The following is a 17,099-nucleotide window of genomic DNA, read 5'->3' as shown; positions in this document are numbered from 1 at the left end:
GGTATGATGTGGAAGACTGGACAGTCCTGAGACTTGGCATCTGGTCATCTCTCGGCTCTTGGCTCATGTCTAGCGAGAAGAAACAATTTTTGGAAACCAAAATGACAGATTTTTTTTAAGTGATTTCAAACTGCAGTTTAATGATAAATATTCAGTACTCATTTTGTCAACCATAAAAATAATTACTTGCTAGCACGTCCAAAAGTCTAAGGACCAAAATCAATTGGACAGTAAATAGACTTCTGAGAAATCAAACACATTGTCCTCTCCCCTGTTCTTTTGATTTGCTTTCCCCAGGCATCTGTTTTTTGAGTGAAGGATCTTTTGTGCGGGTGATTTTATGTACAATGGTTTGAGAAATAGTGACAGGCAAATGTGACTAGAACCAATGAAGCTTTGAGGATATTTTTTTTTCCATTATTCATCAAAGTACAAAATGCACCAAATTAAAATTCACTTTGCCCTTGAATTCCCAAGGTCTTGGCCTCAAAGGTACAGGCTTGAACTCAAGTGAAACTAAACAGGGTATATTTACACAGCTCTGATGCAGGTGAGGAGGCACACACTAACCCACATTTTTGCAGGCCTGCTTAAGGATTTTCGGAAATTATCAGTAATATGGACTGTATAACATAAAACAAAAAGCACTGAAACAAATGATAATGGTTCTTTATCTCAGAAACCAAATGGAATGGACACAGAGAATACAGGCCTTTTAGAAAAAATAATCACGGTGAGGTAATGAACATTGTAATCCCCACATACTGGTGGTCTTGATCGGTGCTGAAGAGTCAGTTTAAGTATCAGTTAGTACATAGCTATTAGATTGGTTTTGCACAGCCTCCTACCTTACCGTGTTGGCTGCCAGCAGGTGCTGAGCCAGACCACAGTGAGATGGTGTGCCTGTGTGCACGTTATAATTCCAAACGATTGGGGTGGGGGTGGGGCTAGGGGGGACGTACCCATTTTCTCAACTTCCATTAAGCAGCACAGATAGAAGATGCAAATTAACTGGTACTAGGTGGTCTAGATTTTTTTTTCAGTAGTTATGGACATCTGGTAACAATAGAAACCAAGAATTTAGAGGTTATAAATTTGAAGACCAGTTCTGCCCTCTGACCTGATAAGTGGTTTGAAGCAAGTGCTTTCTTCTTGTCTGTTTACTGATCTATTGATAATGACCTACTAATATTAATTATGAAGCATATAGAAGCAAGGATAGGGTAAAGTGCAAACATTCAATGTAAATTCATTTTATGTTTATGAAGTATGAGGAAGAAAAGTCAAATAAATGTTTATCGAGCGTACCAACAGGCTTGTGTTTTCGTTTATACCTTCTGCTCTTTTCCAAGAAAGAGAAAGTAGATGTAGCTTGATGTTTCTAATGCCTCTTCTTCCCCCCCTTCCTTGATACACAACAATAAAAACCTTGCTTGAAATATTTTAAAGCAGCAAGTCAGATGCTACAAGTTCCTTCAATTTCATAAAAGAATCTCAACTATTTCCTTCTCCATCTGATTTTTTTCTGTAGCTTTTCATTTATTTCTGCTTGTCAGAATGATGCTGATGATGCTCTTTAACTTTCTCAGAGCACTTTTATCTTTTTCCTACCAATCCTCTTCCCCGTGCACTTTACTTCCCATATTAGTTTAATGCTACTGTCCCTGCTGGTGCAAAGTTCCTTCCCCTCATTGACTAGACTTCCTCCTGGGGCTCCATTCTCCTCTTAGCTGCCAAATCAATATTGGATCTACAAGATTCCAGTTCCCATTTTCATGCTTTAAATCAGACAAGAACCAGATGCTTTAAAAAACTATTAACCTTCTCTTCCTGAATAGTGTCACATAGCAATTCTTTTCTTCAGGTTTTAACTTGGGCTTTGTGGAACTGGAATGGAGGTAAGAGGAGGAAAGCAAAAAGAAATAGCCAGAAAGGGTAAAATAGGGAGAGGTGATGTTAGAAATGTTTGAATTTTCAGGCTTAAATTGCAATAAACTCTAAAATCAATGTAACAGACATATTAAGTGTATTTTGTTGTCAATTCTGGGGATTTCATGAGTGTTTACAGAATTTGGCAAAGTTTGACTTATTGCAAATCAGAGAACTTTGTGTGTGTGGTTTTTATTTTCCAAAAAAAAAAAATGGGAGAAGTCATAATTAGCCCTATGATGTTGCCCAGCTATAATTCAAAACTTGCAAGTTGAGAGGTATTGTCTAATTCATATGTAGTGCTGGACTACAAGAAGCTGGCATTACTTCATACTTTCCTTTGAGATACATACAAGAAATTCCCTTCTCAGTAAAAGAGAAGTCAAGACAGAGTTTAGGTCCTGTGCCGAACCACTTTGCTGATCAGTGGCAGAACAGGGGTTAAAACTAAATGCATTTGACCCCCAATCAGTGGAGTTTCCATTCTTCATTTTCTCACTCTTCTTGGTATTCATTCAGATAAGCTTTAAGAACTGATTCAGATTAGCCAAAAAAGAGCAAATTTTGAAGCCTACAGGATAGGTAGCATTGTACCAATTATTATGTCATATTTATCACAACCCACAATAATACTTACCAGTACCATGTGCAGTGCTCTCTAATATTTTATTTTGCTCTGTTTCTTTGTATTTTAATTTGTTACTAATGCATTGCAACCTACAGTTTAAGAAACAATGCGTTAAAGAGTAGTAATCAATGTTAACATTTATATAGTATTTACTATTGCTAGGCTCTGTTCTATTATATTTTACATGTAATAACTCTTTTTATCTTCACAAACCGGTGATGTAGTGGCTATTATCCCATTTTATAGATGAAGAAACTGGCACAGTGTTGTGCTCATGATCACACAGCTAGGTAAATCCTTCCCCTCATATTATGAAAGAGATTATACTTGATTTTCAAATCTGAGTTCCATACAGGATCAATCTGGATGTAAAAAAGTAGAATCAAAGTTTACATTATATGACCTCAGAGTCACTAAAGTTTTTGTCTCCCCTACTGCCTTTCTGACACGTTTGAAATTTCCATGAGATATTTTATTTCCATTAATATCTAGGTTAAACTGAAAATGTATTACTTTGAAGGGAATAGGATTATTATTATTATTATTAATCTCTAAACCTCAAAACAACACCTCAAGCTAGACAAAATTATCCTCATTTATCAGATGAGAAAACAGATATTCTAGGTTTATCTGAAATCTTTGCTACAGTTTGCTGTCAATATCAGAACAATCGGCCTTCTAGCAGAATCCTGTTAAAATGGTACACAAGATAAAAAAAAACTTTGCTTAGAGAAGGATGTAGAAATCGAGTGTATTCATGGTATAGTTCAGGGAATGAAAGCTCAGGTAAATGACTAAAGAGGGGAGTCCTGGGCCACCAAATGATAGAGAATTGCAGTGGCCTCCCATGGGGTTGGCTGCCAAGCTCTGTGCCTTTTCCTGGCTCCTGCCTCACCCTCCTAACCACATGGCAATGGCAGCAAGGCTTCATGCAGCTGTGGTTGACCTTGCCCCTAATCACAGCCAGTTGGACCAGGAGTAGACACCTGAGCCAAGCTAGGCCAATGAACACCTTCCCAGAGATGATAGGAATGAGCACTGAAAGAGTTCAGCCTCAGCCTCGCTGACATATTGAATGGAGGTAATATAATCTTGGGAGCTGTTGGTGGTCATACTTGCTGTATCATGGAGTAGAAAAGCAGTGCGAGCTGGTCTGCAGAGAGAAACCAAAATGAGGCAGGTGCAAAGAGACGAGTAGATAGAGTGCTGCTAAGACCTAAGTCTTAAGTTCCAGTTTGGTTCCAAGGCTGAGCTGTTCTCTTGTCCTTGGATGATCCTGCAGCTTTGAACTGCATCCCCTTTTGTGCTTGAGCTACTCAGAGTGGGTTTCTGTTACTTTCAACCAAGAGAGTCTGAAGAAGAAGTGGAAGGATGGGATAGCGGCAGAAAGACCCACACGCTTCAATTTTATGTATCGCTGGACTCAGTTATAAACCCCCAAATCTCAGCAATAGAGCCCTCAACCAAAAAAAAAATTAAAATTGTTTTTAATCATTTTTCCTTGCCTTTGGCATATGAAATATTTAAATATTCTCACTTCTTTAAATGTAAGCATCTGTGGACCAGTGCTGTTCAATAGAACTTTCTGCAATGATGGACATATTCTATATCTGTGCTGTCCGATAGGGAATCCTACCTACATGCTGAGCACTTGAAATGTGTCTGGTGCAACTAAGAAACCTAATTTTTTTTTTTTTGGCCATGCCAAGTGACTTGCAGGGATTTTGTTCCCCAACCAGGGATTGAACCCTCCCCCTCGGCAGTGAAAGCGCAGAGTCCTAACCACTGGACTGCCAGCAAATTCCCCAAATTTTAAAAAAAAATACATCTAAATAGCCACCATATGTGGCTAGTGGCTACCACATTGAAGAGCACAGCTCTCTAATCATTGGAAATAGATTTTCTTCTGTAACAAGATACAAATAGTAAAGTTGGCTTGCAGTGTCAAGATGAGAATCAAAAGAAAACTGGGAGCAGTACAAAAACACTAGGGCACAGCTGTGAAGTGCCAGTCCAGTCACTGTAAACTGCATTCCTACCTCCTATTCCACACAGTAACTTGGGAAAAGGATATTAAGGTGGATAAAGGATAGTAAGAATTACCTGTAAAATAAACAAAAAGAAAGGAAGGAAGGAGGGAAGCAGAGAGGGGCAAAGTCACTTTCAAGAGAAAAGATAGTTCTCTGGTCGGAGTAAAATTTAACTGATAGCTTGGACAAATCTGCAAAATAAATGTATCCCTCAGAAAGCTATGTGGTCAGCAAGATTAGCAAGGCTTTCTCAACTGGGGCAATGAATGCATCAGCCTCAAGGTATCCAGAAGGCAAATTATGTATTGAACCTCCCTTGTTCTGATTTCTTACCCAGGAAGCAAACTTCTGATTGTGACTGGACTTCCCAAAGCACTTGAATGTAGGGGAGTCCCTCGCAGTGCAAATATTCCAATTCCTTTCTAACTGCAAACAAATGCGTGGCAGGCTGGTCATGTGCACCAGGTGCTGTGAGTTTGGTTAAAGTGAACCTGCTCACACACCAGATCCAGTCCTATTTGTTGACAAAATCAAGTATCTGAACCTTCAAGGCAAAGAGCCAGGTTCTAACTAACCCAGATAACATCAGCCCCGTCGTCCTTTCCTGGCAGACAGCCGAATGACCTCCCCACATGCTCCCTGACCTGTCCCAGGGACTAGTCTTCAAAATACTAATTCCTAAAGTAGGATCAGGAGAAACTGTAGAGCTCCTCAATGGATTCTGTCATGGTCCAAAAAGAACAAGAGAACCAGAGGATTTTGGAATGGAAGACAGTGAAGAGATGAGTCAATGAAAGAGGATGGAGAGTAGGAAAAAGCAAGGGCCAATAGCATTCTTGTTTTCAAAGTACTGGGGAGACAGAGTTCAATATTCTTTTTTTTTTTTTTTTTCACTTTTATCTTCCTCTCTTTTTTTTAAAATTTATTTATTTATTATTTTTTGGGGGGTACACCAAGTTCAATCATCTGTTTTTATACACATATCCCTGTATTCCCTCCCTTCCTTGACTCCCCCCACCTCGAGTCCCCCCCACCCTCCCCGCCCCTCAATATTCTTTTTAAGAAAGTTGTTTGATAAGACCCAGAACTGACTTACTAAAATAAAGAGCAGTAGCATAACCAGTTTTTTTATAGAACAAACTTTTTTTTTAAATAGAAAACTTTTAATTTTCATTTCCTCTCACCCAAAAAGTACCCATTAAGTCCCTGAAGCAATTTTTCTCAAAGTGCGGTTTATTAAGCACCTGTGCCAGTTATCTGAGGAACTTGTTAAACGTGTAGATGCTAGGGCCCCAGAACTACCAAGTTAGAAAATCTCAGGGGTTGGAGCACAGGAATCTGCACTTTGCATAAATTCTCAGGTGCTTCTATGCCCTCTGAATTTGACAAGCTCTACTCCAAGGGAAGTATAAAGAAAAGCATGGGGAAGAATTCTCCTCCCTGAAGTGTGACCAGAGACACCCAAGGGTGCAGCATCACTCAGACTGGCCACTCAGGCAGGCAGAGCAGAGTACAAATGCAGACTTTGCTGAGGGAACAGCCAGGCCCGACTCTCCAAACTTTGTCAGCTGTGCCAGCACCCTGAGAGCAGTTTGGGGGTTTTTTTTAATGAATTTTTTACAAAATTCACAAAATGAAGTGAAGAAAAAGCACCTGGAATTTAATCTTTCCCTCTTTCTTGGATTGTAGCCTCCCTAGCAGCAGTCAAGCCACCCTAACCTTTTCTTGACGTAAAAAAACATTCTAGAGATAGGAATACTTCCCAAAATAGCACTAAAAATCTTTCATAAGCAGTTTCACCAAAAAAAAAAAAAAAAAAAAAAGAGAGAACAAAGTTTTAAGACTCAACCATGTTTGTGAGCAGGTTACAGAAGTGAAACTTTTATTTCTTATATGTTTACACATATGGAAAGAGGGAGTGTTATATTCCTGGTGTTCAGGAAGTGAAATATTAAGAGACTAAGAGAAATATAATGTAAAAATTTGGCAAGATATGTAGCAAAATTAAAATTTTTTATACCCTTTGACCCTCCACAGTTACTCTTCTGGAAATTCATCCTGACAAAGTTACTGGACAAATTCGATGTGTAACAAGGCTGTAGATCAGTGTTGTTAACAACATAGAAAGGTTGGAAAGTTCTGATATGAAATACATCAATCATGACACATGCAACTCCTCCCTCCCCTTTTAACAGAACCTTCTCTGCTCCCAGTCCCTTGCTGGGGGCTTGGACTTTTCCTTGAGCAAAGGGTGATCACTGAGTGGATCAGCAGTGGGGACCCAAACCATAGGCTCCCAACAAGCTGGACTTAGCCTGACCCCAAAAGCCCAGCCCAGAGAAAGGTAATACTAATGAATTAGGCCAACTAGACTTTCTCCTTGCACAACTTAACAGAAAAATATAGAATTAGCCAATTTGAATTGACATATACATTTTTCTTCATAAATAAATTATGAAGTTATATATTAAAACCTCAGGCAGTAAAATGATTATTTGCAAATATGCCTAATATAAGCATAAAAGTTATTTTCCTAAGAAAATTATTAACAGCTCTGTTGTTTTATCCATTAATGTCTCGGTCATTTAGCAGTTAAATTAGTTACATTAGGTGGTCAATGTATTCTTTTAACTGACAGCATGGGAAATGTGTTGATAATAAAATCTTATATTCATAAAGTTAAATATCTTGAATTTTAAAGCTCACTAGAATTGGCCTCTGTGGGCTATGAATATTGGCTCTGTTACCAAAATCAGGGACTGGGTTTCTAATGAATAGGTTTTCTTTACACAGGTAATATAGACTTTAAAGAAACCACACAGGCTCATTAAAGGTTAATATAAATGTGAAATGACTACCCTAAAGTTCCATTAGCCACTTTGTTGATTTTTCAATAAATCAACTTGTCAAAAAAAGCTCTATATAATATTTTCCTCATGTGCTTTAGTCACTTTCTCCTGGATGGACAAGTGCCAGGCATTCAGTATGTTTTACACATTTAAAAATAGATAAAATAAACATTGCATTAGCATAATTGTAAGAAAGTGGAGAACAGCTTGCCAATAAATGTTACTGAATTATTTACTTGTAAACAATCATCCACACTGACGTAGACTCCTAAGACCCTCTGCAAAGTATACACCGCAGAGATCAAGGTCAGCCAAAAAGGAAATGAGTCCAGTCTCCCACAGTCCTCTATGTCCCCACCAGCAGCCCCACACCTGCTCAGACATTCAGTTGAGACCTCTGCCTAAATTGGAAGATCTTCTGGTTTCTGCTCTCCAAGTTTGGCCCCTTGCTTCCAGAAAATGATGCCAACTATGACACCTGCACCATTGATTGTGCGCATATCAAAATGTCAGAAATATGCATCTGCTGTTATCAGCTATATCCAATTTCTACCCTTCGGGATATAACCTGTCTGCCCTCTAATTCTTATCAAAGCACAGTTGTAAGGAATGATATTCACCAAAGATTGCCTAGAGGACTGGAAGACCATCCACTCTTCTTAGGTATATTATGTTTTCTCCTCTTAGATTTTTTTTCCTTGGATGCAATGAACCATCCAAAATGTTCATACTTAAAACAAGGAGAGGTCCCCTCCTTAGCAGGAGTTTTCTAAGAGCCACCTGTCATCTGTTGGTTGAGAATGGGTACTCCCTTTATGAGGACCCATGAGAGAAATTTCTGTTGAGCCTCAACTGTTTTGCTTCCATCTCGCAAATACTAAAAAGGTTGTTATTAACCGTTTCCCTCCAGCTCCTTAGAAGCTCAGAAGCAAATTTGTAGGCTACATCCAGCTACAATTGTGTGTTCGCTCTATGCTTGGTTTGATTTTATTTCCCACCTTTAATTTCTCATTGCTCTCATGTCATCCATGAGACAAGAAATGAAGGAGGGTGGGAAAGAAGTTGGAGGTAAAAGGAAGAGAAACAGGAATTTGTGGCTAACATGCCATTTGTCAAATCCTCTCACATACAAATATAAGGTCAATGTCCACCTTATAATTACTAAGATGACTTTCAAGGTATTTGTACCAAGATAGTCTCAGAACTAAGAGAAGAAAAAAAAAAAAAACCTGTTACTATTTCCATTCATCTTGTCCACAGAATTTAATCAGATAATTTGGTTAAGGAACAGTTTTCCATTCCATTTACTTCAAGTCACTTAGAGGTGGAGGGTTATAAGGAGACCTGCAAGGGAGCCTGGAACCACCTTCTTTCCTTCATAACGTTGACTTAGCCTGGCATCCTTTCACTTGAGCTCTTTCATGTTTCTACATTTAAATTATTGAAAAGAAGACTCTCACAGGATCAGAATGTCTTTCTAAGCCAGGCTATCCTAGTCAGATCGCACCTGGGAGTGACAGTCCAGGGTTGGGAAACCACCTCTGGCCTAACCTGCTGGAATAGGGGGTCGTGGGCGTTAAAACATGACTGCCTAGAAGAGCCTTTGGGCAAGGCAGTTTCTTTGGAGGGAAGGCAGGTATTCAGGCCCTCAGAGCATCTAATATTCCATGACAGAATTAGTTGGGAATAAGGTTCTCTCTCCCTTTAACACCTACTGAAATTCTGGCCACCCTTCAAAGTTTTCAGTTCCCAGATCTTTTGTGAAGCTTTGCCTCTCCATCTCTGCCTTTCCTAATTTCACAGTCATTTACGTTTACCACATTATGTCTTACAGTGTACTTTTTTGATCTCAGATTTTCATCTGTACTATAAGATCTGGCAGGGCAGGAACTGCTTCTTATTCATGTCTGTATCCACCACAGGGTTTAGTATGGCTCCTTTACATCATTTTCTTAAGAAGGGTTTGTTCTTGACCTTGCAGAAGTTGATCCAGTTTCCTGCTAACCCACCAAATAAATCAATAGCCCTTTTTAGGAAGATCCTGAAACACATCAAAAATCCCATTTTTGTTTTTGTTTTTAAATAATTTCTACCACATTCTGATATTTCTCTAGTATTTAGGAAGAATCTCAGAATTATTTTTAAATTGAATAAAAAATCAATTGATCACAGGGAGAAAAGAAGAAGTACATTTCCTGCCTCCATCTTAGGCCCTTAATCCTCTTCCCTATGCTCCCTTTCAGTGCCCAGGAAAGTCTCTGGTGACTGCAAAGTCCAGATATGCCCTTTGCCTGTGTGTCTAAGGATGCCCTTTGGAGCCAATCAATGTGGCCACAGCCTGTCAGTCCAACTGGAGCACTGCTGACTCTCCACCAGGATGGATTTCCTGTCTGGCTGACACCCTTGTTGTATAGATTCCTATCATTAAATCAACACAGACAGGCTCCCCAAGGGACTGCTTTTTTCCTGGTAGTACATTTCCTATCAATTCCTGCTTTGTCAGTTTGATAAGCATAACATTCTCTAATCCACTCTGACTAGACGCTAGAGTTCTGTACTGATTGTCAAAGAGATGGATATGACCAAAAGTTGTACTTTCCAAAAAAATCTAGATTGGGCTCAAGTATAGGTTTAGGTCTGCTACAGGGGTCACAAATTTGGCTAAAGGATATAGCCTAGACCTGTGCTCTTTGGTCTCCAGTGTTGGTTCATTCTCTCTCTCTCTCTCTCTCTCCACTCCCCCCACCCTCCCACCCCCACCCCAACATTGAATTTGAATGACTTCAGGTAGAGAATGTGCTCTCCAATTTACCATGGCCCCACCAGTCCCTAGTGCTGGCTCAGTGATAAACCAGTGTAGGTCTTCGCATCTACGCTAGCTTTCTGACTGTTGTAAGGAGAACCAACCCTATGGGATCAGAGTTTGCGGGACAAGGAAGGCAGGCAATAGGAGGCTCTCCTTACTTTGGTGTGCATCTCTGAACAACAAGACGTTCTTTTAAAATAATCACAATACCAGAGTCATACCTTAAACAATTAACAGTGATCCCTTAATATCATCAAATATCTGGTCAGTGTTCACAGGTCCCTGGTTGTCTCATAAAGTTTTGCTTGTTTGATTGTTTCTATAGTTGGTATGTTTGAATCAAGAGCCACATACCATACTTGGGTATGTTTCTTGAGTACCTTAATTCACAGGTACTCTTTTTTTTCCTTACAATTTATTTGTGGAAGAAAGTGTCATTTGTCCTATAGGAGTTTCCTATAATCTGATTTTTTATCATTGTGTTGACTCCGTGCCTATAATGTTGATGTATCGTCTTCCTGCTCCCTCTGTTTTCTGTCACAGTGGTAGTAAATCTAGAGTCTTCATCAGATTGTGTGTAATTGGTTGGCAAGAATATTTTATTGGCAGTGTTGTATACTTCCTGTTTATATCACATGAGGCACATACTGTCTCCTTTCTCTCTTTTTTGTAATATTACGATTGATCAGTGTTTCCAGATGTTGTCAGCCTGATCCATCTATTATAAATTTCCCCATCAGGGAATTCCCTGCCGGTCCAGCAGTTAGGACTCAGCGCTTCCATTGCAGGGAGTGTGGGTTCAATCCCTGGTCAGGGAAATAAGATCCTGCATGCCTTGCAGCACGGCCTAAATAAATATGTGAATAAATATTAATTAATTAATTACTTAATTAATTCAAAGTTCCCCATCAGTTTTCAGCAAGTGGTTTCAGTAACCATTCATGATCATTGCCTGGGTCCATCATTTCAATAGGGGTTGCACTTGTTTACTTCTTCCTCAGTTATTAGCTGGAATTTTTTTTTTTTAAAGAAGAACTCTCCGTTGTCATCTATTGGTTAACCTGAAGTACAGTTTTTGTTCGTTCGTTTGTTTCAGGAAAGGCAGGATATTTGATTCTTCGCTTTTATTTAGCAGTTTTCACAATAATGAGTATCCTCCAAAAACGACCAAGGAGTTCTTCGGGTTTTAATTTCTTGTGTCCTTGTGAACTCATGGGTTTTAGCCCCTTTTATGTATCTCAATCTATTACAGTTTAGTTTTGCTCAAAGTGTCTCACTTTTGGCCGTAGGAGCTGCTTTGGTTCTGAGAGATGAATGACCTACAGTCATAGAAGCATTTATTTTCCCATATGAGTAAGAGCTACTTTCCAGAACTTACAGAATGACGTTAGGAGTTATATAATGTGGTATTTATAGCCCCAAATTAGTGTGTTACTAGAGTTTAAGAGGACTCTACATTTGACTGTGAAGTCGACTGTCATGCAGATGGTTGGAGTCAGCTCCAGCTGGAGAAGGAGCTTCTCTTCAGTGTGTCGTTGGTGCTGCACCAATGCTTGGTCTTGGTTTTCAGATGCTGCTATTTCTGTGAGGCTGCTATGACTTTTACTCCACAAGACTGAGACTGGGAAATGTCACATTCCTGCTACTACCTGATAAGCGGCACTCCTGAGAAAAACTAATAGCTGCATCTTCCTGAACCCTCATTAAAAGTGAAGTACATGAATAAACTAAGCATAAACCCACAAGAACAAAAAAAAATTCAAGAAATGAGGGTAAAGGAAAATGTGAGAATCATGGTGAAAGGAAGTCCCAGGATGACAAGCACATCCCAGTCCAGATTAACGCAAGAGAGTGAGAAATGACAGAGAAATGACACACTTTCTCATGTTTGAACACATTGAGAGCCTTACTGTGCAGTGAGAAAGTTCCAGGATGAATGAGTAGTTCATAGGCAAATAGAAAACTAAGCAAAGTTTTTTTTTAAGGTACTTATTAACTCTAGAAAAAAAAATTATTCAGGAAAGGAAATTACAATACATTACCTGGCTCTGCTGTGAATAAAATTGGTATAGTCATAGTAATATAAATACTCTATTAATAGCCAAAATTATGAAATGGTGATATAACTGTATTGAGAGGAGAGAGGGGAGGTAAAGTGTGTGTGTGTGTGTGTGTGTGCACGCGTGCACGCGCGCGCGTGTGTGAACTTTCATCTTTTATAGTGAGAAGTTCTTAGACAACACATAAAACTCAAAAACTTCAGAAATAGTAAGAATACCTTATTTAGAATTATGGAGGTAAGCGTGAGAAGAAACAGCTAAAAAAATTGAAGGTGTCTGTTCACAGGATGTGGGAATCTGGAGTGTGGAAGTGAGACACAGGACTTTTAATTTCATTTCTATTTCGCATTTAAAAAAATTTTTTTTATTGGAGTATAATTGATTTATAATGTTGTATTAGTTTCAGGTGTACAGCAAAGTGAATCAGGTATACCTATACTCTATTTCACATTTTAAACTATGGAACTATGTATATTAACTATGATATTTTTCATTAAAAAAGTGTGACATTCCTATATATCTCTAATTCAAATAATTCTGCTGCCAGGAAATTAATCTCAGTCATGATTTGGGGTTCTTCCCACCCCTAAAGTCATCCAGGAGTCCCAGATGGTCTCATGTATTGTAGAATATGTGGGGCAGGTCCTCTGGTCTCTAGCGCACACAGGGCCTCATGACTCACCCAAGCCCATAATCTCTTTGGTTCTTGGGCCAAACTTGGGCACAGGAGTCTTTGTCTGCTACCCTCAAATCTTAGCATCTCCCAACACGACTCATCAGAAAGATCTTGTCACTTTGTGGGGCCCTGCATGGAGTGGGACTCTATAGCTCCACATTTTGGCCCACAGGACCTGAAGACAGGTACCAACCCTTTCTCCAGCCCCTTCCTCCCCAGCACTTTCCTTTCCCCCTCTTCTTAGTGAACTTTTAAAACCCAGGATCTGCCCCTCTTTGCTGTACGGGGGTGGTGAGAGAAGAAGCTACCAAGCAACACCTAGGCTATGCCTTAGTCCCTCCTCCACAATCTTTGATTCAGACAGTTGACATCTTCCCAATCTTCTGTAAAGATCTACATAGCAGGAACTTCCAGCTAGATCTCAAGGCTTCTCACTTGGCCCCTCCTCCCTTGGCCACCCCCCACCCAACAATTCTGCAGCTGCAACTGAGGAAAGCCTACTGTTGGCATTCTTTTCTTACTCATGTTGTTACATTTGTAATATTTTACTTTGGTTGTACTTGTGCAATCTGTGCATTGTTACAATTTTTGTTGTAATTTTGTTTCTTTCCAATTATAATCACCCACCTCCCCTACTCCCCAAAGGAGTATGGGAGTCCCTTGCCTCATCAAGAGCCCTTTCTACCAGAGCAATCTCCAAAGTGCCTGTGCACACCCAGCCGGCACACTCCTGATCATCAGGATATGGGAAGAAGATACCAAGACTTCTATCCATCTGTTTGCTTTTGCTTTTTTTTTAATTAAAAAAAAGTTTTTCTAATTTATTAGCTTCAGAGAGTGGGGGTTACTCTTCCTTGCAGAGAGCAGGGGCTACTCTTCATTGAGGTGTTTGGGCTTCTTATTGTGGTGGCTTCTCTTGTTGCGGAGTTCAGGCTCTAGGCACTCGGGCTTCAGTAGTTGTGGTTTGTGGGCTTAGTTGCTCCAGGGCATGTGGGATCTCCCGGGACCAGGATTCAAACCCATGTCCCCTGCTTCGGGAGGCGGATTCTTAACCACTGCGCCACCAGAGAAGCCCGTTTGCTTTTGCTTTTGCATGTTTATAAAGTATACTCACAAATTAAAATTTTATATGTTTGGGGATGCAGTCTCAAAATTTTTTTTTCACTGATGAAGTACATGACCTAAGATATTTGAGAGTTATGTTCCAAGGCAACACTGCCTAATAGAAACATAATGTGAGGGGACTTTCCTGGCAGTGGAAGCGTGAGTTCCATCCCTGGCTGGGGACTAATTGCGGACTAAGATCCCGCATGCCACGAGGTGCAGCCAAAAAAAAAAAAGGGGGAAACATAATGTGAACCACAAATGTGAGCTCCATATGTAACTTTGTCTTCCCCAGCCACAATTTTTTACAGTGGAAAGAGGTGGAATTAATTTTCATATATTTTATTTAACTCAATATGTCCAAAATAGTCTCATTTCAGCATGTAATAAATATTAAAATCATGAATAAAATATTTTACATTATTTTTCTCGTACTAAGGCTTTGAAATCTGGCATGTAGTCTACAGTGTCAGCTCATGTCTTGGACTAGCCACATTGCAAGTGCTCAGTAGCACATGTGGCTTGTGTTAAATATGGACCCTCGGGGGCTCTAGAGGGCATCTGAGATGCGTCCTGACTCTACAACTGCTTCCACTGATGGCAGACCTCCTGAGGTTAAGACAGAACTGTACCTGCCTCATAGCTGCAGCTTACCCAAGGTAGTAAGAAGAGAACTACACTTCATTAAGCATCTACTCTGTTCTTAAGCACTTTCTCGTTCATTTCATTTCACCTCTTTGAGATAGAGATTATTAAACCATATAAAGATGAAGAGGACTTCTCTGGCGATCCAGTGGTTAAGGCTGTGCTTCCACTGCAGGGAGCATGGATTCAATCACGGTCAGAGAACTGAGATTGAGATCCCACATGGCATGCAGTGCAACGAAGAAGGAGAAGGAGAAGTAGAAGGAGAAGGAGAAGAAGAAGAAGAAGAAGAAAGGAGAAGAAGAAGAAGAAATAGAGACTCAGGTTACAGAACTAGTTAGAATCCCAGTCTTCTTCATCCAAAGCCCTAAACTGCAGATTCTTCTAAATGACAGTCCATTCTGTCCTCTAAAAGCTACTGAACTGACTCCACACACCATTGTGTAATGCTGTTACCTGTTACAAGTGAGGGAAGTCTGCAGTCAGACCCCAGGGCAGTCACGATGCCCTCCCCCACCTCCTGAAAGAATGAAAAATGCAGATTATACTCCAGGCCACTTTCCTGCCCTCTTAGACTCTTCAACTGTGCACTGTTGGATTTCCTAGCATGATACTTTCCTGGTTGGGGCTCCTTTATGTGAAGTCAATCTGCAGTAGATTAATTAAATACTACATTGATTTCCTGTTCTCTCGGGTACTTCTAAGTGGGTTGTATTCTTGAAGCCCCTTCTCTGAGCTAGCAGAACATTTCCCTTTGCAAATGTGATGCCTGGAAATGTATCACAGCCCTCCCACCCAGACATCACCCCATGGCCACCATCACCTGGTGTAAAATGTAACTTCTTGCCTTTCCCAAAAGACATGGAGGCAAGAAAGAGGGAGGGAGCCTTGCTGGTTTTCAGGTCATGATGATTTAACACTTCAGGATTTATGCATCCTGGCTGTCTTTCTTGTAGATTTTCTTTTTTGCATCCTGCTAAATACCTTGCAGGGGTATTGTTCCTCTTAATTAGTTAATGTTTGTAAAGCACGTTACAGATCAAAGTGCTGTGTCAGTGCTAAATATGAACACACGGGTATCCTCGAGCTGTCCTTTGTCTATACAGAGGTTTTTCAGTGTAACACAAACCGCGAGAGACCTGCCTTTGAAAGGCTTGGGTATTCTCCCCTGAACTTTGGTTATTAAAATGTACATTACTTGGGAATTGAGTGGCAATAAACATAGAGCATTTTGCATTCACATGGTTTTCTGATCCTGATGTAATGGTGCTTTCCTCGCTTAGTCAAAGTGCTATGATGATGGGGAGTGAGAACAGAACCTTCCCTGTGAATTGTGCTGCCTTAGTGGTAGACCCTTCACCTTCTTCATATGTAGCAAGTAATAAGTCTTTTTTGGTTGTTGTTGTTCAGTGAGTGGGCGACTAAAACAATTTAGCGGCATTTCCAATGTGTCTGAGTAGAAAAAAAGATTCATTTAAAATTACAGCATGCTAAATTAAGTGTTGAGTAATGTTTCACTAACAAAATTTTTAAATACCAGTTTCGTTTACTTTTAGCATATTCACTAAGCCTGAGTTTATCAAATTTCTAAATGTGTAAAGAACCGTGTTAAGCATCTTTATTAAGGTATTAGTTTCAATGGCTCATCTATGAACACAAACAAAAATGTTTTCTTTTAGAAGATTGAGTGGATTACCATTCTTGATTGTTTTCTAATCCTCAGCTTTTAAGCTAAGTTCGTATTTTAGAATAAGAAAGCTGTTTGAAATGGAGCAGAGAAAGTTGCAGGCTTCTCTTTTAACAGTATGAATTTATGAAAAACATGACTTTTTGGGGGTACCTTTCATTATTTTTCATAAACTAAAACTAAAAATATAAACATGCACCCTAAAACACACTTTATACTTCCTCTCCAATCCACAAAATGGCTGTTACCAGCAAGTAATTTACAGTAATAAATGATAAACACGCAATGACATGTAATTATATGTAATATAAAGAATAAACAGTAAGAAATAGAAAACATGCTAATAATGTTGTTTTGGGTGATTCAGATTTCATTCTATGACTATAACAAATTATTCTTCATCTTTTAATTGCTTTTCAATGTAAGAAAATCCTAGGTTTATTATTAATTGAAATTCCTAAAAGCTCCAACAGGATCCTCAGTCAATGTAAATTTACATTACTCCTTCCACTCAACTTGTTTTTCTGTAATTAGTACAGCTGTCACCAGGGAGCCACGTTCGGGTGGGCAGGTAGCTATGGGTACAGAAGGCAGGTTTCAGTCAAACATTTCCTTTTAAACCATCCATCAGTTTTCTCCCTCATTTTAAATGAATTGGATTCTATAAAGAAGAATTTGTTTCTAA

The sequence above is a fragment of the Hippopotamus amphibius genome, chromosome 6, assembly GCF_030028045.1.
Source record: "Hippopotamus amphibius kiboko isolate mHipAmp2 chromosome 6, mHipAmp2.hap2, whole genome shotgun sequence".
NCBI classification, from domain to species: Eukaryota; Metazoa; Chordata; class Mammalia; order Artiodactyla; family Hippopotamidae; genus Hippopotamus; species Hippopotamus amphibius.
This window is presented reverse-complemented; position numbering follows the sequence as displayed.